Source organism: Phocoena phocoena, chromosome 10, assembly GCF_963924675.1.
Source record: "Phocoena phocoena chromosome 10, mPhoPho1.1, whole genome shotgun sequence".
NCBI lineage: Eukaryota > Metazoa > Chordata > Mammalia > Artiodactyla > Phocoenidae > Phocoena > Phocoena phocoena.
The window spans coordinates 28687094-28710044 of record NC_089228.1 but is presented as its reverse complement, the minus strand read 5'-3'; the positions used below and the strand labels follow the sequence as shown (position 1 = coordinate 28710044).

General features: G+C 38.4%; 2 pseudogenes; one reads left to right on the top strand and one right to left on the bottom strand.

The window, feature by feature from the left end:
- Nucleotides 1–301: 301 nt before the first annotated feature.
- On the bottom strand, nucleotides 302–380 carry LOC136130114 (U4 spliceosomal RNA; annotated as a pseudogene).
- Nucleotides 381–14076: 13696 nt separating this feature from the next.
- LOC136129534 (tigger transposable element-derived protein 1-like) overlaps nucleotides 14077–22951 on the top strand; it is a 58595-nt pseudogene continuing 49720 nt past the window's right edge.

Sequence of the window (22951 nt, the reverse complement as noted above, 5' to 3'; positions counted from 1 at the left end):
AATTCATTCAACGATATTTACTGGGAGTCTGTCACGTACCAGACACTCTATTTAGGTGCTGAAATACTGTAGTAAATAAGACTCACGTGGCCCTTGCCCTATTTATTTTCTCTTCCTTTCTTTTCCAACTTAAATATTAAATATAAGGGATTTCCTAAAATCAAATACCATGTCTTCTACAAATCTTTGGGCAGGCCTGGACACATTACGGATGCTCAAGAGTGGATGGATAAAAGAATGATTGATGGATAAGAGAAAATCATCTGAAGTATCTGCAGGACCAGGATAGAAGCTACCAAGCCTAATAAGACTTTTTCAATTCGCAGTAATCGTGCCTCGGATAAACCTTATTGGCTACGATATTACCACTGCACAAAGCTTAAAACTAAGACTTTTTCAATAATTTGCTGAGCAAACCCATAACAGTGCTGCTCGTTACAATAAGAATTAAGAACAATGATGATATCTGGTGTTGATAAAGATGAGGTGAAATGAGCATTATTATAAACCACTGTACTGAGTATGAATCAGTGCTACCTTTCTATATGGCAATTTGCTTAAACACCACAAGCAAGTGACTCGGCTAACTGGCTTCCAGAAACAAATCCTAGAAGCACAATTAAGGATGAGTCCAAAGATATAGTTATAAGTATGTTATGAATAATTTGAAATTTTAAAAAATGGTAATGACCTAAGTGTTCAGCAACAGTGGATTGGATTAATCTATCCAGGCACATCATATAATGAAATACTACAAATGATTAAACATAATGCCATATCATATATTTCATGACATGAACATATTCGCATTAACTGAAAAAGGAGGATACAAAGTTTTACGTAGAATAACGCAATTTTTCTTTTAAAAAAATTTTGATATAAGAAAAGGGTCTAAAATAGCACTGTCCAATAGAAATATACGTAATTTTAAAGTATTTAGTAGTCATATTTTAAAAAGTAAAAGATGAAAAAAAAGTAAAAGATGAAATTCATTTAAAGATACATTTTAATTAATCCAACATACACAAAATAACAATAGCTTAAATTCTCTTTTTGAAATTTGGTGGGCAGTTTATACTTCTAGCACGTGGTGTCAATTCAGTCTTGCCATATTTTAAATATTTATGAGCCACATGTGGCTAGTGGCTACCAGACTGGACAGTTCGGGTAAGCCTTTAAAAGCAGGTATGGAGAGTAGGAATTTGTATGGTTTTTACTTTCTTCTTTCGTTTCTCCATCCTTTTACAATTACCATGTATAATTTTGCTGTTGACATATACTACTTCTGTGATACAAAAACAAAGTTGTTTTTAAATATTAAGAACAGAGGGTTTTTTTTTCTGTCTCTGGAATGCTTTTTGTCTCATCGTCCCTGCAGTTCACAGACTACCTGCTTCCTAGAATTAGAAAAATGCTCTCCTTTCTTCCCCTCTCTTTATAGAGACTTTGAATAGCTACCTAGCTTCAGCCCTCGGGCAAGTGACTTAAGGATCAAATAGTGTTGCTCTTCAGAGTCACAGCTAAATCAGCCCCTGCTTTCCAGTGATGTGACCCCGAATCTATCAAGACTCCAAGCACTGTTTTAGAAGCTCTCCTGGGCTTGTGGAAGGGCATGGAATGGGACCGGAAAGCACTTAATTTGAGGTTAATTAAATAGTGATGACAAGCCTTAATCTCCAACTTGTCATCAGATTGTAAACACTGATCGCAGCTGCAGCCATCTGCAATAAACCTATTGAGAGAAATCTTGACCAGAATGAAATGAGTATGTTGATTACCCAGATGAAGCTGAGAGAGATGAGATCAGAGAAATCCAGGCTCTTGTTATACCAGGAGAAAGGGAGACCCGAAAGGAGAGAAATCAGAGGAAAATGTGTCAAATCTGATTCCTTTACAGTCCTACCAAAAAAACCTAAAAAATTACTGGACCCCAGGAGCCTGGAGGATGAGAGAAATAAAGGTGAAGATGTAAATCCATTGGACTGAGGACCTGAAAGAAACTGAAATAGCTCTGTCACTATTAACACCTGATGGATTTCTGTGGAAAATATGTCTGAGCCACGTGCATGTGCTGTGGCCTCTGGACCAATAGCTATACCAGCGGAAGTGAACTACAGCAGGAGTTTCCCAGTTACAGGTCAGGCACTTCACATATAATTTACCTGATAATTCTCTCAATTATTTTATAAGGTATTATTATTTTTTCCATTTTAAAGAAGAAAACGCTAAATCTCAAAGAAGTACCTACCTCACAGAAGGCCATGCAAAATATGGGTTGAACCCGGATTTGAATACAGACTAACTCCCTCACGTAAGCTCTAAACCTCGGGCAGCTCTGCCTCGAGCTTTGCAGCTTTGCGGTAGTGGTAAGGAAGTGATCAAGGTGAAAGAATACTAAAGTTCATGAGGAAGATGGAAAGAAAAGAGCAAAAATTCCCCAAAGAGGATCTAACTAGTAAGTTAGGTGACCTAATGGAAATCTGCAAGGTGGGTGAACATTCTGGTACCACTGTTCTCAGTGTACCTTAAAAGTGCCGTTTCTGGCCTCACTGACATGGAGAACACATCCTCATTCTTCAAGACTCAGCACAGGTCAATCCGCACCTCATCTGTGAAGCCTTTCCCAAACCTCCTGGTGAGACCAGCACTTTCTTTTTATATTAACAAAGTGGGAGGCATTAGGAAGGCGATAACTTCAGTATAGTTGGCTGGACACCATGTCACATGTAAAGAAAGTTAGGAAGGAGAATCTGAACCTAAGGATGAGAAAAACTGAAGTAAAAGAACCATGATAGTTGTCAAATAGTTAATGGATTAAGATGTATGGTTTAAATCTATGTATTCTTCCCTGAAGCCTTTTTGGAATAAGATAAAACATTCATTCCTTCATTCATTGCCTAGTTTATGACACTGCTAGTGAAAATAGCAGTGAGCAAAACCAGACACAATTCTGCTGTCAGGATACATGCATCTAACAGGGATAACATGTTCATAATAAAAAGATCACAGAAATATATGGAAAACTGTGATACATACTCCAAATAATAGGTAAATAAGATGTGATGATTTTGTTCAAGACACAAAACTGGAATCGATGAAGAGATTTTGCAGGGAAATAAGCTTCAGTTCATTATTTGGAAGAACTTTGAAATAATCCACACATTCCAGAAATGACCCCATGAATGAGTACACTTCCCCCTCCTGACATTGGACAGGCCCAGGCTGAGGCCGGAGAACAAAAGGGTCCAGTGCCAGACAACTTCGCAGGTCTCTTTCAGCTCTTAGAAACTATGATTCTACCATTCTAAAGAAAATATTGTCTCAGCTGGTAATTAGAATTTGATAGCTTGAATTTCCAGGAGACTCAGGAAATTTGTGCAGAGAAGAATCATTTTCTGTACATAGAGGGGAGTCAAGCAAAATTGAGTCTCCTAAACAGCACTGATATACCTCTGTTTTACGTACTGCCCTGGAAGCTTTGTGAGTACAGGGGCCCATGGGCTTGCTCATCACTGACTCATCACTGCATGGCACATAGCACATACTAAATATTTGTTAAATGAACAAATAAATACAGTACTAAAATGTATCAGCACAAACACACTCACTTATAAAAACTTTCTTCTACTGTTATAGACCTTAAAATTGAACTTCCTTGAATAATTAATGAACATGAACATCAGTCAATCACTTGCTTCCTGATTGATAGCTAGGGTCCCTTGTCCAAGCACTCACTTAGTTCAATTAAAAATTAATAATTTTCCATGGAATAAATACACACTACACATAGTACATCAGGGGTTCCACTTTTAATAAGCAATTAAGCAGAGGGGCTAAGAATCTTTTAACTAAGAGAGAACTCCATGAACTTGCCCTTCAAGTTATCATTCACTTACTACCCATTTCTCTTCTAAATTTTTAAATTAGCCAGGAAAAAAGTAGTTCTGAAAACAGAATAAATAACGCCAATATGTTGTCATATTTTAGTTAACATCTGCAGGCGACACAATGTGTTTTTGTTAAACAGTGTGTTTTGTTTGTTTTTATTCCTTCTTTGACATGAAGAATACATTACGGAAGATCAATACAAAACTGAGGCACTGTATGTAAAATGTTAAGGGTCATTCATTGAAAAATTATGAACCATGCTATAGAACTTAGCCAGGTCAGAGCTAAATTAAATTATTGATCCATTCATGTTTCCCCTTTCTATGTGACTATCCCCTGATTTTTTATAACATACAATATTGCCTATATAGCAAATGAGTCATCTTATTCTAGGCCCAGCATGTCTGCTGACTGACAATTTTCTAAAATTAATCATCATATTGTTAGCATTCAGATTTATAAATTGAGCTCCCCTCACATAAACATCTAAATACCCAACATAAAATTTATAAGCTTTTGTAGCATGAACTCAAAGGGAAAGAGGGTAATTTTCACTTTTTTCAATACAAAGAAAAAATGAAATGTTGTTTTTCTTAACACCATTTCACTACTTTATGGTTCTTGGTACATTTCATTGATGAGGCCAAAACGTATTCACTTGACTTTTTAAAAATGACTTAACTGTACTACTAAGCAAAATGATGCAATCAACACTTTGTGAATTGAAGTCTTTTAAATTTTCAGACTTAAATCTTCCTCAAGATGTGTAACATCAAATTCTACAAGCAGTTTTACCAATTGTTTTGGGGATTTCTTTGAATACTAAAAAACTCTCATCCCCAATCAGCCTCCAAAGTGACAGAATGTATCTTGAATTAGGATCTTTTCTCACCTTATGAAAAGGGAAAATGGGTAAACAATTTGTAGGAAATGTAAATTCCACAGATCCACATTAATTTATGAAAAAGAAAGCTGACATAAGAGTTCTTGGCAGAAAAGATCTTTGATTTGGGGCTGTATTTAGCCAGTAACTTTTGCCTTCTGGGAAAATATTTTCTCTTTAACAAAGTAGTGTCAGATATAGAGGCCTCTTCATGTCCTCTGATGGAGATAAGATCATTCTGACTGGTGCTCCAAATAAGGCAGAAATTACCCCTAATGTGTAGTTTGAACATTGTATCAAAATACAGTAAAACGCCCTTTCAGAGTCTGATGAGAAAAACATGTGAGCTCACAAAATGTCTGCCTCCCTCAGGTGGAGAAATGGTCCACCGCTTTTCTTCACGCTGATTGTCACTGCAAGAAGTTCCCGGCATCAGGGGCATGTCCCACTGTCCCACACAAATGCCAATCCCTGTTGCTGGGACAAGGGGATTCTAGCCTCACAGCAGGCCTGAGGGACTCTATTTCTCTACAGGTCTGCTCCAAAGCTGAGCGCCCTTTGCACTAGAATCAATGTCATCCAACAAAAACTTCAGGAGAAAGTTAAATACCAGCAGCAAAACGTCTCTTGTGTACCAGTCTCTCCCCATTGTGTTTCTGCCTGGTGACAAGAAACAGTGAGGAAAACGGAGCAAGCAAGGGGTTGAAGAGAGAAAAATTGAAGAAGTGCAGAACTTGAGAGCTGGAAAGGGGCAAAGTTTCAAATAAGAAAAGACTCAAGCAACTTACTGTGCAGAAATATAGAATGCCATCTGAGGAAGGGCAGCAGGCTCCCTCCCCAGAGAGCCAGCTGAAGGTCATCTATACCTTAGGAAGTTCCTTCACTAGGTTTTGGCATCCTGGGCCTTGGAGTTCTCAGCACACAAGACAGAATCCCTCTCTCAGGAGGAGGACTTCATTAAACAAAGCTCACGAGTCCAGCAGCATGAACCCAAAATATTGAAGTAGAAGTCTACAATTTGTAATACAACTGCCACACAGACGTCAGAATGACCAGAACGTTCCCTTCCTGAAGATGTCCTCCATGCAAAGCCAAATCCTAACCAGACAGAAATTTGATGTGAAAGCAATCTGAACAAGAGGAGTTCATTTGATGAACTGAATGCTAAATGGCATCAAGGGGAATGGAGTCAACCAATGGGAGAAAATACACAACGTGCGCTGGCTGCAGTTCCCTGTATCCACTGCCATAACAGGAATGGCCTTGTCAACAAAACAAAGCTCCTAGTTCCTCACAGGAGACACATCTCCTCCAGAGAGGACTACACGCACATGCCTTCTGCATTTCCATTGCAATGTACCCACAATTTGAATGGCAAAATCCTTCTTTTGTCCTAAAAAACCTGCATCATTTTCTCACTGTGAAGTAAAATATATTCCTTGTAACAAATGAACATATGAAAAAGAGTAGAATAAAAATTATTCTATTTCTTCCACCTAAGAAATTACAGGTGGATAATCTTTCAGTCTCTTTCTTAGGTTGACCATATAAAACTTTCATTTTGCAGATAAAAAACAGCCATTTAACATTAATTTCACATGATCCAACCTAATATATGGGTTTGTACATACATTATATCAAAGTAGGATCACATATTACATTGTTTTGCTGCTTTTCTTTTAATTAACCAGGGCCCATAAATAGCTTTCCATGTCATAAAGTAATATCATGACAGATACTCTTGTACATGCTTCTTTGCCAAAGTCTCTGATTATTTCCTTAGGGAACATTGCTAGACATAGAATTGTTGGGTCAGAGAGTGTGCACACACCCATTCATTTATATATTACTTACGGTGGCTTTCACCCAATAACAGTAAAGTTGAATAGTTGGAATATGGACCCAACAAGCCTACAATATTTAGCCTCTGGTCCTTTACAAAAAAGTTTGCCAACTGCTGACCTGGAGTCTTCAGTTAGGTAGAGACACAACACCCACATGGAACATCCACAGGACACAGACTCCCCATTTGTAAAATTCACCATGATTACAAGCAGATCTCATCCATTTCAAATGTCTTCTACTCTTTAGCATTTTTTAATCAGTCCAAAGGTTCTATACAAGTCCACTTATCATTAGAATAGTGTTAAAGAATACTATTACAGAAATTTAACTCCATTGTTTTTAACCACAGAAATTACTGTAACTTAAGATATAAATGGGAACCAAATCAAACAAGATGTTATAAAAATTCCTTTCTTGTATAATAATCTATAGTAAACATAGATAAACATGTTCTTAAACATTTAATATAAAAATTGATTATTAAATAAAAAGACTAAAAGATATTTCATTTCTTTGGCCTTTGATTTCAAACAGCTAAAAATTTGAGGCTGGATTCCCTTTACTCATGAGAAAGACTCAGAAACTTGGCTATGGAAAAAACACACTTAACTTTTCACTGAAAAAGAATCACACAGACCACGTCTGAATATTTACAAATTCCTCGTTAATTAGATTTTAATCTACATGACTATACCATATGCTAGAAAGCCATCCAAATACAAACTCTATGAGCCGGTTTTATTGCCATTACTTTAAAGAGCCATTTAAAAGATTTTCTATGGGATAAAGATTGGGTGATTTATCATTGTTTTATGCTCCTTTAATCTGCTCCATCTTCCCATTGTAAAATAAATATTGGTTTTAAAATATATGGTTCTGCCCAGGTTTTGATGAGAAAAATTGCCCTGTAAATCACAAGCTCACCTGTGCCAATTCCAAGTCCAATGTTAACTAGCCCATTCTGATGAAAAATAAGTCAATTTTATAGAACAAAATCTAAGGAAGACAATTACATAAGTATATTATCAATGCTGCAATGTAACTAATTTGAGATATGAGCTTCCCCACTCCCTGTTTTTTCAATTCTCAAAAAAAAAAAAAACTAGTTGATGCCAAACTGGTCTTTCAATTGGACTTTTAAAGATGTATTATTGACCACAGTTTTTATTATATTCTGTCCAACTCCAATATACAAGTTATGCAATTGAAAATAAATACAAGCAAATCTGAAGGGTTATATGATAACATCTTTATCAATCACTTTTTTCATACTCAGGAGGCCACATCAATTTAAGAGTTGCCTCCTTGGACTATTTCACAGACCTCTGAGAAATTGACAATATACGCATCTTCCTATAGTAAGCATAGTGTCTAAACACTTTGGAAGATATGAATGGTTTCAAGCAGTGCTTCACTAATTATCTGTGATGAAATACTAGTTGACTGTATTATTCCTTTCCAATATGTTGTGGGCTGATGAGACATACACTTGGATATTGTGGCAATGCCAAATTGCTATAAAAGTTTCTAAACTTGCACTGTCCAACAGAAATAAAATGTCAGCCACATGTTTAATTTTAAATTTTCTACTAGCCATGTTAAAAACTGTAAAAAGAAACAGGTGAGATTAATTTTAATAATATGTTAATGTAGCCCAATATATCCACAATCTTATCATTTCATATAATATAATCAATATAAAAATATTGTTGATGACAAATACTATATGTTACCACTTCTACATGGAATCTAAAAAATATTGGGTTGGCCAAAAAGTGCGTTCAGATTTTTCCATACACTCTTGTGGAAAGACCTAAATGAACTTTTTGGTCAACCCAGTAAAACAACCAAATGAATAAAACAAAACAGAAACAGACTCACAGATATAGAGAACAAACTAGCAGTTACCAGAGCAGGGAGGGGCATAAAAGGGGTAGGGGTATTAAGAGGCAAAAACTACTATGTATAAAATAAATAAGCTATAATGATATATTGCACAGCACAGGGAATATAGCCAATATTTTATAATAATTTTAAGTGAAGTAAACTCTATAAAAATATTGAATTACTATGTTGTACACTTGAAACTAATATTGTAAATCATCTATACTTCAACAGAAAATATTATTGAAATATTTTACATTCTTTTTTAATACTGCCCTCGAAATCCAGAGTGTATTGTACACTTACAGTATGTCAATTCAGACTGACCACATTTCAAGTACTCAATAGCCACCTGCAGCTAGTGGCTACTGTGCTGGACAAGGCAGTCCTAAATCCTTACTCTCAATGTCTGACCTCCCTCTTCACATTTTGAGTAGTACTGTCTAAACCACTGCTCCCTTCAGAATAGCATCTCTAAGTTTCTCTTCTGTGATTTTCTGCCTGATGTTTTATAATTGAGGTCTCCATTTCAGATAAGGCCAACACTTAAAGAAATTAGCACACTCATGATTGTGGCTTACCTTATCCTCCCTTTCAGGAAGGGAATCACCATTAACAAGGGATGGATGCAGAAGCCTCCTCTGCTCTCCTTCCTCTAGAAGCAACCACTACTCTGAATGAAGCTGGTTTATTTCCTTCCCATCCTTGTTTTAATACTTTCTTTACAGATTACATTCTTAAGCATCTACATAAAGCTATTAAGAAGGGGAAATATGTTTGTGCTCTACTTAGACATGTGAATTTAATGTATTTGGCTTGTATAAATCCTTACCATATTCCAAAGACAACTGCTGAAACCGATTTTCACACCTTTCTAACCATCCACTCTATGATCTATGTCTTTGGACCCTGTAACCCCTTCTAGCTTGGGTAACTCCTACCCATTATTTAAGTCCCAGATTAAATGTCACTTCTTCAGGAAACCTTTGCTAATCTGCCCTTTGCCCAAATAAGATTAAGTTCCCTGTTAAATGCTCTAAACTTTCCTATACTGCACTTACCTCAACTGTAAATATCTGTTTTTGTAATGATTTGTTTAATGTCCATCCCCCTCATGAAAACATAAAGTAGCACCAGCACAATTCCCAGTACATAGCAGATGTCCATAAATACGTTTCATATGAGTGAATGATTTTTCTCTTCCATTCATTTATTCAAACTCAGTTAGAAATCATGTTTCTCAGTCTCCTGTTGTGACATGAGCTTAGAATGTATGTATCATAAATGTATTGGGCACCCCTATTTATTAAAATGTATGTTTAAATATATTACCATGAAGTTACTCACAGTACATTCTTTTGACCTTTTATTCTCTATTATACATATATTAGGTCCCTATTTTCATTTCTAATACTATTTGTGTTCTCTCTGTCACTCTTACTCTCTTTCCTTCCTTCTGTCTTTGTCTCTGTAGCTGATCAAGTTTGCCAGATGTGTTTAGTTAGTCTTTCAAGGAATCATCCTTTGCTTTGTCGATCTTCTCTGCTATTCCTTTGTATTCTATTTCATCTCTTTTTGCAGTACTTCATATTATCTTCTCCCTTTGCTTTATTTTGGTTTACTCTGCTATCATTTATAATTTTTTGGTTGAATGCTTAACTCACTAATTATCAGTCCTCCTTCATTTCAAATATATGCATTTTAATCTATAAATTTTCCTTTATGTACCTCTTTAATTGTAACCCACAAGATTTAAAAGAGTATCAACTAATTTCTATCATCACTTTTCTTTGACAAGGTTTAGAAGTATGATCTTGTTTCCAAATGTATAAAGTTTTTGAGGTCTACTTGTTTTTGGTCTCCTAATATTTTTTCTTCCGAGATAAGAGGAAATATAATTTTTAGCAATCAGTGGTAAGGCTTTCAATGTGTATATATTCTCTGGTAGTGGAATTCAGGAGTTCAGAGTTCTATGTATGTCTATTCAATCAAGCTAATCAGTTATGTTATTTAAATCTTCTTTATCCTTTCTAATTTGTTTAGTTTATTTGATTTTTCAGTGTCTTAGAGAAAATGTTTAAAACTCCCAATTATGGGGACTTCCCTGGTGGCACAGTGGTTAAGACTCTGAGCTCCCAATGCAGGCCAGGTTTGAACCCTGGTCAGGGAACTAGGTCCCACATGCATGCTGCAACTAAAAGTTTGCATGCCACAACTAAGGAGCCCGCCTGTCGCAACTAAGGAACCCACGTGCTGCAACTAAGGAGCCCTCAAGCCACAACTAAGGAGCCCACCTGACACAACCAAGGAGCCCACATGCTGAAACTAAGGAGCCGGCAAGCCGCAACTAAGGAGCCCACGAGCCGCAACTAAGGAGCCCGTGAGCCACAACTAAGGAGCCCACCTGCTGCAACTGAGACCCGGCAAAACCAAATAAATTAAATAAACAAATAAATAAATATTTTTAAAAACCCTCCCAATCATGATTACCTATGTTCTCAATACCTCGTAGTGATATGGTCAATTTTTACTTTATATATTTTTGACATGATGTGACTAGGTAATAATGCAGGTTCAGGATTAATATATCTTTCTGGTGAATTGTTCTTTTATCATTAAATAATGCCTTTCTTTATCTATAATAACATTTTTTAAAGTACATTTTGTCTGATATTAATACAGTATCACCCGCCTTCTTTTGAAAGGTATTTGCATGGTATATTATATCAATTTCCATCTATCTTCTTTCAATCTTCCCATGCCATTATTCTTAATAGGGGTATTCCTTATAAACAGTGTGTAAAGAGAGTGTAACTGTTTCTTCTTCCCCATGCAACTTAAAAATCTGTGTCTATTGACACACAGAATGAATCTTCTTTATGTTTGTTGTGATTCCTGGTGTATTTGGCTTTATTTCAACCATGAGATTGATTTACACTTTCCCAAAAGTCAGGAATTATCCAAATGTACCAAGTCTACACACCACAGAAGGCATGACTTTATCTAGCTTAGGCTCATAATTTAGCTATTCTCAATAAGTCACTTAGACACATTAGCAAACCATACTCTCTTAAAGCTATAAGGTAATTAATTAATCCTTACACAAGTAACACACAAAAATTTCCAAATTAAGGCAGCCAGTCCACTACTCTATGTCTTTACCTGGAACAAGAATATAAAAGAATACATTTGTCATCTACCTCTGATGTTGCTGTACTTCACTCTCCCCCATTTTTTTTTTTACTTCCATATGATGCAGCTTTCATCTTTTCTCCTCCTTTCCTACATCTCTTCTTCCCAACCCCATCTCTTAGCATCTCTTCCTTAGATAGTTACATTAGTATCCTTGGTCTCCCTGCCTTTGTCTTACTATCTTCCACTCCAATTCACATTCCAGTTAAATGAGGACCTTGCATTATAAATTAAGAAGTTTGAATGTTACCCTGCACATCAATCTCTCTTGAACCGAAACCTGAAGACACAGTCTTATAGTTCCAAACACTTTATTTTTCAATTTGTGATTTTATCCAATTAACATTCTAAAAAATCTAAATGACAATCTGATAATTGAGCTGTGCCTTCCAATAGCAGTGCCTGAGTTTGTCTTTTTTTTTACCCCATCGACTATCCTGTTCGCAGTGTCATTGGCACCAAATGATCACCTAAAGTGACAGTTTTTAACTTTCATTGTGTCAATAAGCACATCTGGCTGTTAGGTTGGCATGTCCTAATGCTAAAATTGTCCCACGTCTGCCATTGTGCTCTTTAGTGGAGATGATTCGCAATTGAAAGATACTGTCATCGAATAAGGCTTTAATTTATTAAGTTATTTAATTAATGGAGACTTTGACATGACATCATAAAAACCCACAGTGTGGCAGAGTAATGGTCTCTTTTAATTGTTATGGGCTAATGAGAAAAGAACAAAGGCAGAATTAATATGTAAATGATGTGTTTATATCAAACGAAAGCCCAATGATATTATGCGACACTGCACAAAAGGTTTCCCAATCTTTCCAATAGAGAAAAGTGGTGAGAGAACTGAGTCGTCCTTGCCTCAGAACAGTAATAGCGTGACAAATAAAAAAAGGCTTTGTCACCATAGTCACTATACTTTATTCAATATTCATTTATAAAAAATGTGTCAAATACTTAACCAATAGATAATGAGTGCTAAATACTGTTCTAGGCCCTGAAGATACAGAAGCAAAAAAGACAGGCAAAATCCCTACCCTCATAAAGTTATATTCAGATAAACAAATTAACACAAATTTATAATATTATGTCAGGTAGTGATAAGTCCTGTGGAAAAAAATTTAAGCAGGGTAAGGAGTTAAGAGAATGATGGGGGAGAAGGACAACTATTGTGGGCAGAGTGGTCAAGGAAGGATTCTCTGAGGAGATGACATTTGAGCAGAAGCCTGAGTGTAACGAAGAAGAAGCAAGGCATAGAAATATCTACGGGAAAAGACTTCCAGACAGAAGCAACAGCAAACACAAAGATGTTGAGGTGAGAATAAGCTTGACATACACGAAGAACAGCAAGAAAACCAGTGTGACCAGAACTCGGGGACAAAAGAAGAGAGTCATAGTAGACATGGTGAGAAAGACAAGCATGAGCCCAGTCTTGAAGGGCCTTGAGGCTATGGCAGAGAGACTGGATTTATTCTGAGGACAATAGGGAGCTACTACAGGGTTCCATAGAGTTCATGTAGAGTACCGGAAGCTGGACCAAGACAGCAGGTGCAGAAACAGAGTCAGTGCAGATTTGCTGGAGGAGATGAGGTCATTTACTCTCATTGTTTCTATTTCACCAATGAAAAATGAAGTGAAGGAATCAGCTGAGGGGAGAATTGGGGATGGGAGTTGGAGGTCTGAGGTACAGGTGAAGGTGTAAAACTGTTGCCTCACAGAGTCAGAAGTATTAAGCAAATGATGAAGGATTGCTAAATAGAGAAGAGGATACACTTGAAATTTGTGGACATAAACTCAAAGTAATGCCGTTCAGCATAGTTTTGTGTTCTCCATTCAACTGAACTCAGGTCCAAAGTAGACAAAGAGTCAGAGTCATGCCAGTAAACAGGACACAGAGAGACAAGCAAAGGAGAGACTGACCATAGCACCTAAGCTGGGTAAGGAGGGAAGTGAGGGCATGAGAGGAGAAATGAATACAGGCATGCCTCATTTTATTGCACTTTGCTTTATTGTGCTTAGAAGATATTGTGCTTTTTATAAATTGAAGGTTTGTGGCAATCCTGCAATGAGCAAGTCTATTGGTGCCATTTTTCCAATAGCATTTGCTCACTTCATGTCTCTGTGTCACATTTTGGTAATTCTCATAACATCTTCAACTTTTTCACTATTATCACTGTGATCAGTGATCTTTGATGTTACTATTGTAATTGTTTTGGGGCACCACAAACTGTACCCATATAAGACAGTGTACTTAATCAAAAAATGTGTGTGTTCCGATTGCTCCACTGACCAGCAGTTCCCCCGTCCCTTTCCCTCTGCTCGGGCATCCCTATTCCGTGAGACACAACCATGTTGAAATTAGGCCAACTAATAACCCTACAATGACCTCCAAGTGTTTAACTGAAAGGAAGAGTCGCACATCTCTCGCTTTAAACCAAAAGCCCGAAATTATTAAGCTTATTGAGGAAGGCATGTCGAAAGCTGAGAGAGGCCAAAAGCTAGGCCTCTTGCACCAAACGGTTAGCCAGGTTGTGAATGCAAAGGAAAAGTTCTTGAAGGAAATTAAATGTGTTCCTTCATGAACACATAAATGCTAAAAAAGCCAAGTACCCCTACTGCTGATATGGAGAAAGTTTTAGCGGTCTGGATAGAAGATCAAACCAGCCAAAACATTCCCTTAAGTCAAAGCCTAATCCAGATCAAGCCCCTAACTCTCAATTCTATGAAGGTTGAGAGAGGTGAGGAAGCTGCAGAAGAAACGTTTGAGGCTAGCAGAGGTTCATGAGGTTTAAGGAAAGAAGCCTTCTCCATAATATAAAAGTACAAGGTAAAGCAGCAAGTGCTGATATAGAAGCTGCAGCAAGTTATACAGAAGATCTAGCTAAGATAATTCATGAAGATGGCTACACTAAACACCAGATTTTCAATGCAGATGAAATGCCTTATATTGAAAGAAGATGCCACCTAAGATTTTCATAGCTAGAGAGGAAAAGTCAGTGCCTGACTTCAAAGCTTCAAAAGATAGGCTGAGGACTTCCCTGGTGGTCCAGTGGTAAAGAATCCGCCTTACAACACAGGGGACAGGGGTTCAATCTCTGGTCAGGGAACTAAGATCCCACATGCTGTGGGGCAACTAAGCCCACATGCCACAACTACTGAGCTCCCGTGTATCAGGTAGAGCCTGTGTGCTCCAAACTACAGAGCCCACGTGCTCTGGAGCCCGTGCACCACAACTACAGAGCCCATGTGCCCTGGAGCCTGTGCACCACAACTAGAGAGAGAAAACCCGCACGCCACCACTAGAGAGAAGCCTGCATGCCACAACTAGAGAGAGAAAAATCTGCACACCACAACTAGAGAGAAGCCCGCGCACCACAATGAAGAGCCCGCATGCCTCAACAAAGATCATACATGCCGCAACTAAGACCTGACGCAGCCACAAATAAATAAAATAAATAAATCTTAAAAAAAAAAAAAAGACAGGCTGACTCTCTTGCTAGGGGCTAATGCAGTCACTGACTTTAAATTGAAGCCAATGCTCATTCACCATTCCAAAAATCCTAGGGCCCTTAAGAATTATGCTGAATCTACTCTGCCTGTGCTCTATAAATGGATGAGAGCCTGGATGACAGCACACCTGTTTACAACACGATTTACTGAATATTTGAAGCCCGCTGTTGAGACCTACTGCTCAAAAAAGATATTCCTTGCAAAATATTACTGCTCATTGACAATACACCTGGTCACCCAAGAGCTCTGATGGAGATGTACAATGAGATTAATGTTATATTTTCATGCCTGCTAACACAACATCCATTCTGCAGCCCATGGATCAAGGAGTCATTTTGACCTTCAACTCATTTTTATTATTATTATTATTATTATTTTTGCGATACGCGGGCCTCTCACTGTTGTGGCCTCTCGCGTTGCGGAGCACAGGCTCCGGACGCGCAGGCTCAGTGGCCATGGCTCACGGGCCCAGCCACTTCGCGGCATGTGGGATCTTCCCAGACCGGGGCATGAACCTGTGTCCCCTGCATCGGCAGGCGGACTCTCAACCACTGCGCCACCAAGGAAGTCCTCAACTCATTATTTAAGAAATATGTTTTTGTTAAGACTACAGTTGCCACAGATGATGATTCTTCTGACAGATCTAGGCAAAGTAAATTGGAAACCTTTTGGAAAGGATTCACCATTCTAGATGCCAGTAAGATTTGTGATTCATGGGAAGAGGTCAAAATATCAACATTAACAGGAGTTTGAAAGAAATTGATTCCAACCCTCACGGATGACTTCAAGGGGTTCAAGACTTCAGTGGAGCAAGTAACTGCAGATGTGGTAGAAATAGCAAGAGAACTAGAATTAGAAGTGGAGCTTGAAGATGTGACTGAATCGTTGAAACCTCATGATAAAACTTTAACAAATGAGGAGTTGCTTCTTTATGTATGAGCAAAGAAAATGGTTTCCGGAAATAGAAAAGATCTCCTGGTAAAGATGCTGTAAAGACTGTTGAAATGACAAGAAAGGATTTAGAATATTACAAAACTTGGTTGATAAAGCAGTGGCAGGGTTTGAGAGGATTGAGCCCAACTTGGAAATAAAATGCTATCAAACAGCACTGCATAGTACAGAGAAATTGCTCATGAAAGTAAGAGGGAATCGATGTGGCAAACTTCACTGTTGACTTATTTTAAGAAATCGCCACGGCCACCCCAACCTCCAGCAACCACCACCCTGATCAGTCAGCAGCCGTCAACACGGAGGCAAGACCCTCCATCAGTTAAAAGACTACAACTCACTGAAGGCTCACATGATGGTTAGCATTTTTTAGCAATAAAGTATTTTTAATTAAGATATGTACATTGTTTTAGAAGGTTAGCACAGTGTTTCCTAACAAGAGCACTACGGCATTTGGGGTGAAATAATTCTTCATTGCCTAGACTGTCTCATGCACTGAATGACATTTAGCATCCTTAGCTCCTGCCCTCTAAAGGCCAGTAGGACTGCTCACATTTACAAATGCTCCCAAGGAGAGAAGTACCTCCTAGATTGAGAGCCACTGGCCACTGACCATGAGGTAGAGAAAGTGACATTTGCAAGTGAGAATTTCAAGGAACTGAGAGGCCAGATATGAGTAATCTATGTGGACATTCTTACCTAGAATGATGGCAGGAGAGTGATGGGCACAAAGACAGTGAGTTAGGGAATAAAATCATCAATAAATACAGAGGAGTAGTAGGCAGTAGGATAGGCTGATCCCACATGCTTTAAAAGTACTTCTGTGGATGAAGAAAAAAGAAGCTGTCTAGAAGTGACGATGAGGATGAAAAGAAGACACCAACTCCACGCCAGACACTGAAAAAAACCCACACACCACCTGAGAGAGTGACAGAGAAGCAATATCCTTAGTGGGTAGCCAAGAGTATCAGAGCAGCACTGTCCAGCAGAACTTCCTGTGATGATGGAAATGTTGTATAGTGACACTGTCCAGTAAGATAGCCAATAGCCACATGTGCCTATCAAGCCCTTGATATGAGGCCATTGTGACTAAGGAACTGAAATCTTCACTTTGTTTAATTTAAATTAATTTGAACATAAATAGCCACATGTGGCTAGTGACTACCGTATTCTACAGTGGAGAAGAGTAAAAGGTGAAGGGAACATTTAGAAATAAATTTGAATTTGAAGACACAGGAAATTCTTCTTAATGTTCAAGTCTTGAGAAAAGGGGCAAAGGTAGGTGTGACTCTAGGTAAGTTGGTGTTTCTGGAGAAGGAAGATGAGAGAAGTAACACTCAACAGCACCAGCATTTTCAATAAGCAGGATTTCAAAAATTCATCTTAAGTCATTTCTGCCTCCTCCTGAAACCAACTTCTGTACCATATTACTATGGAAGACACTTGAGAAAATCTCCTTCAAAGTGTAAAATGTCACCACCATGTAAGAATTATTCCTTCTCATGAGAAGCCCCTGTTATTAATAGACTGTGGCTATTGCCTATTTTTCTGGGATCTAAGTGTCCCTTCCCCAAAGACTGGCTTTCTATCTCTAACAAATGGAAAAAAAAAGTTACTTCTGAAAATTCCCCATTAAAAGATGCTGTTGTTTAGAAATTATGTTTCTTTCTTTTCTATAAAAGACTAGAAGAACATATAAGAACATGTTCTTTGTTATCCAAAATGAGGTAGAAGTATTCTGATTGGCCGCAGCCATAGGCCTATGATTTGTGCCTTCACAAAATAATAAAAAAGGGTCATGCACCACCACGGCCACCCTAACACACACACACACACACACACACACACACACACACACACACACAAACACACTTCCAGAATGGCCCCATGGCCATACCCTTAGAGGCCTGGCTGCAAACTTACCAACAACAACTCTGGCAATATGATTTTTTTTTTTTTTCTTCAGTACGTGGGCCTCTCACTGTTGTGGCCTCTCCCATTGCGGAGCACAGGCTCCAGATGCACAGGCTCAGCGGCCATGGCTCACGGGCCCAGCTGCTCTGCGGCATGTGGGATTCTCCCGGACCAGGGCAAGAACCTGTGTCTCAACCACTGTGCCACCAGGGAAGCCCTGTCAATATGTCTTCATCAACCAAATGAGCAACGCCAACGTGGGATCCAGGACCACTCTCTCGGTGGAAGAATCCCAGGTTCAGGCAGGGGACAGGCAGAGTGCAGGTAATATCTAGATATTGCTTGACAGTGCATTTGATTGGGAATAAAGGAACAGTAAAACACTTCTGATTAGTTTCTGTCTGTTAGTGTTCTCAATTTCCACTTTATTGCAATCAAAATATCAAAATATTCTCTGCCCCCAGAGAGGGGACACAGTCCCTGTTTTAATAAACCCTAAAATACATAATTAAGAAATAACCTCTGCAGGGCTAATCAGCATGGCACTACAGCTGGTCAGATTCCTTAGTGGACAAACATTAATTTCTCTTGGTCCTAAGGCAGAGTCTTTCCCTTAAGTGTCCTCACCAGATGCCAGTACATGTTCACTCTGTATCTTGTAGGCTGAGGGCCTTATACATTAACCATGCTTCTGAACTCTAAGGATGGGCCAGAGTCGGGCAAAAGGATCAAAAAACAAAGAGCAATAGATGTCCACAATGTTGGCGAGATGTATTCTATCAGATGCTTATTAGCCTTGGATCACTTCGGGTCCAGGATACAGATTTAAGCTTCCACTGTAATGAATTCCATAGTTTCCAGTAGTTGATCCATTAAACTAAGAAGTTATTCTTGCTTTCCCCTTTGGTTTCCCCTGATGGGACTTTAATCAACATGTAAGCCAAAAAGCATCCTGGTGCTAGGCACCCCAGTTAACTCTTCTATTCTCTGGCCACTGCCAAAGACAGTCATCTTGCAACTTAAGTTTACTGGGATCAATAAGATTCAAAGGAGAGTAGGTGAATGGAATGCTTAAAGTCCATCTCAGCTACTGAGAAGAAACCCTGCAAGTCACAATGAAGAGCAGCAAAAAGAAACTGAATTATTAATTCCCATTGCCTCTCTGTCCACAAGCTCCCTCTGGTGGAGGAACTACTAGGTAATGAAATAGTTATAATAACAATAACCAAAATTTAAAAAAAAAAGGAAAGAAAGGAAGACAAGAAAAGGCAATCCACAGCAAGACAATCAATCCCTGTAAAACTGAGAGTCAAACGTAGTGATTAGCAAACATGAGCTACAGCTAGAAAACCACTTACAGATGAAGCAGTGTGATGAATGATTTACCAAAAGGTCAACACTGCTCTTTTATCTTCACCACCCATCAGCTTCCATTGCCCTCAGTTTGTCTGGCACATAACAAAAAGCAGGCCATAAAATATTCACCATAAAAATTAACCATATTTTGCAACATCAAAAATAGAAACATATAGTTGGATGTAGTCTAAGCATATGGGCCAGCTTCTCAGAATTCCTCATATACATTGTAAAAAGCATTGACATTTAAAACCCTGTTATAAGAGGTAACGTACTCAGCAAGTACCAGAACCCTCTGCCCTATGCTCAGCTTTGCTGATCCACTGTTAGTACTCAAACAAGGGAAGGCACCATTAATCCTCTCCCAAAGACCACAGCAATAACGGCAGGAGAGGGGCTAGTGTCAGCATTTCCCCTACTACTCCCTTGGAAGCCAGACTTCTCTGTAGCTTCTGCTTCTAGCTGGCGTGGATGCCAGGCTTTCGATCTCAACATGCCTACTATACATTCTGACAAATGAGCTGGGAGATGAACTACCTTTATACTCTCATTTGACAATCTTTTTACAAAAAGGAACACAATACCAGATGAAAATACATTTTCAAGCTGGAGGGGTTCTAAATATTAACATAACTGCAAACTGCCAGATCCCCTTAACCAGAGCTGCAAAAGTCATTTTAACTGAACTGATTAAATTGGTTCCATCAAAAAACAGACCACTTCCCTCCTCCCTATCCTGTCTCTGAATTTACCAGCTGCTTCTCTGATTTAGTAAAATCAATAGGATATTTTGCATCTGGTAGATATAATCTAGGTTACCTGATTTATTGAAGAATTCTTCTCCCCAGACTCTGTTTAAAGAGACTACCTAAGACCTGGTTATTTACTTATATCATTGTTATTTGAAGATTTGAAAAAAGGTGGGGGGATCAATATCACTGTTACTTGAGGATCTGAAAAAAAAAATCAAAAAGAAAGAAAAACGGTCAAAACAGTTCTGAAAAAGAATAGCTATGAGGATGTTCATCACCACACTATTTATTTTATAGAAGTAAAACTTGAAAATCCTACATTTCAAACAAAAGAAGACTGCTGAAATTAACTATGGTATAGTCATCAAGTGGAATATTATGTAGACATTGAAAGTTATGTAGCAGAATATTTAATAACATGAAAAAATATTCATGGTATTATTAAAGGGAAAAAACACATTGAAAAAACAGTAAGGTATAGTATTATCAGATTTATTGACAATGGCCTTATTTGGATAAGATTGAAAGTTTGGCAATTGATTAGCTAACTCATTTTCTGTTCACAGCCCCCTTACTCCAGCACCCCCTTAAAGCTAGGGGTGATTCTATAAAATGAGATATAAACAGAAGTCTGCTTGCTGGCGCTTTTTTTGTCCTGATTAAAAGGGGGGCAGATGGGGCTCCTTCTTCTGTTGTCTATACCAGACTGAATCAGCTGATCGATCCATAACCACAGACTGACCTCTCAGTCAACAGTGGGGGAAAGACAAATCCTTACAATCAACTATTAGATACCACCAAAAACAGCTGCAACTTGATCTGTTTACTCATCTTTTAACCATTTGGGTTTTTTGGGGGTTTTTTTTTGCAGTACGCGGGCCTCTCACTGTTGTGGCCTCTCCCGTTGCGGAGCACAGGCTCCGGACACGCAGGCTCAGCGGCCATGGCTCACGGGCCTAGCCACTCCACAGCATGTGGGAACTTCCCAGACCGGGGCACGAACCCATGTCACCTGCAACGGCAGGCGGACTCTCAACCACTGCGGCACCAGGGAAGCCCCTAACCATTTGTTTTATTGTCCATGTAGATATAATCAAAGAATAGCCCCTAGGAATCTATGGAGTTTTAATGAAATGAAGTTAAGGCTTTGGGTTGTGTGAAGAATAATAAGTACCATTCCAAGAGCAGGGCAGCCACATTTCCTCTCAATTGCAAAATACAAGCTAGTCATCTTGAAAGCTGGAAAATTCACTCTCAATATACCTTGATAATAGGAATAAATATAGGCATGTATCTCAGCCATTTATGGCCCAAATAAACAAGGGATAAAATAATATCAGTAAGTGACAGAAATATCAATACTGCCTAGATTTACATGTATCTCTTACTAGAGCAGCTACCATTTTACACTGTGGCAATCTGTTTGCATGTCCATCTTCCCACTAGACTATAACCTCCCTTTAAGCAAGAACCAGTTTCTTTCATCTTTGCTAAGGATGCCCAAATCTTCCTCCTTCCAAGCTCTCAGAACCAAACTTAGTCCCCAATGATAGATGCCTATAAAACATGGCAACAATTTTGACTCTTTCTTCATTCTAAGTCATCCTACTTTAAAAAAAAGTCAATAACTTTTTAACATTTCCAAAATATACTGAAGGAAGGGGAAAATCACACATTAAATTCTTGTCAAGTAACATTTACCTCCTCAAGCCCTGACTAATCAGAAATGACTGGACTTGGCAGCTTCTTTCACCACTTGGTCTATAAGCTAAATTCAGCTCCTATTGTGCCAACTGGAAAATGACAACATCCCTTGCCACCTCACACAACATCACATCCCACCAGTCACTCTAGAGTCTGGCAATCTGGTGTGACCATTCCACATCAGATCAAGTATAAATTATAAACCAAATGTAAAGGGTCCTAGTAGCCCCATTCCAGAAGAGCAATGGTGAAGTCAGAAGAGATTAGAAGGGTGCCAGATTTATTACTATTGATTCCCTGCTGGCAATTTCATGAAAGGATATCCATCACAGAAACAGAGAGAGCATCTGGCTCATTTCCAGCTCTTTTGTCTTCAAGTTCTTTAAAAAAAAATCAACCAAGAGGATAAGAAACTAGGAATTGGCAGATGGGGCCCAAGTTTCTCTACACGATAAGACGCCTTCATCACTACATCCTAATTATGCATATCTGCTCCTGCAGAGTCCAATACATTTATTTATTGAGCCTTACCACTGCCATCCTGGTAACCCAGAAAAGAAGCCAATCTATAATGACTCAAGCCACATTTCACAATAGACTCCGAAGGACACATGATGTCATTTGCTAAAATGACTCAATCCAGATAGAAAGCATTCTGACCTATACATAATTGATTGACCTTTGCTATGCTTTCCTGGTTATTTATATACTATCATATGCATGAATGTATATCAGTGGTATTTACATTTGGCAGCTACTTTGGAGAACGCATTATTCAATTGGGATTTGAAGCTTTTTATGACCATTTCCTGACCAAATATTCACAAATGAAGGACAAGAAAAGATGTTACCTTAAAAATAACATTTAACAGGCTCTGGAAAGTCTAAGGAAGCTTTGTTACTCTAATTGTTTTAAAATACAGTGGATAAGATCTATGTAAAGCTGAATTCAAAACCCTAAGACCAAGGATATTAAAGGGCATTTTATGTATTTTCCATTTAGGGCTCAATAATGATAGTAAAATATGCTTTACCGAAGGTGTGGAGTATTTTGGATACTTGTGAGAAAAGC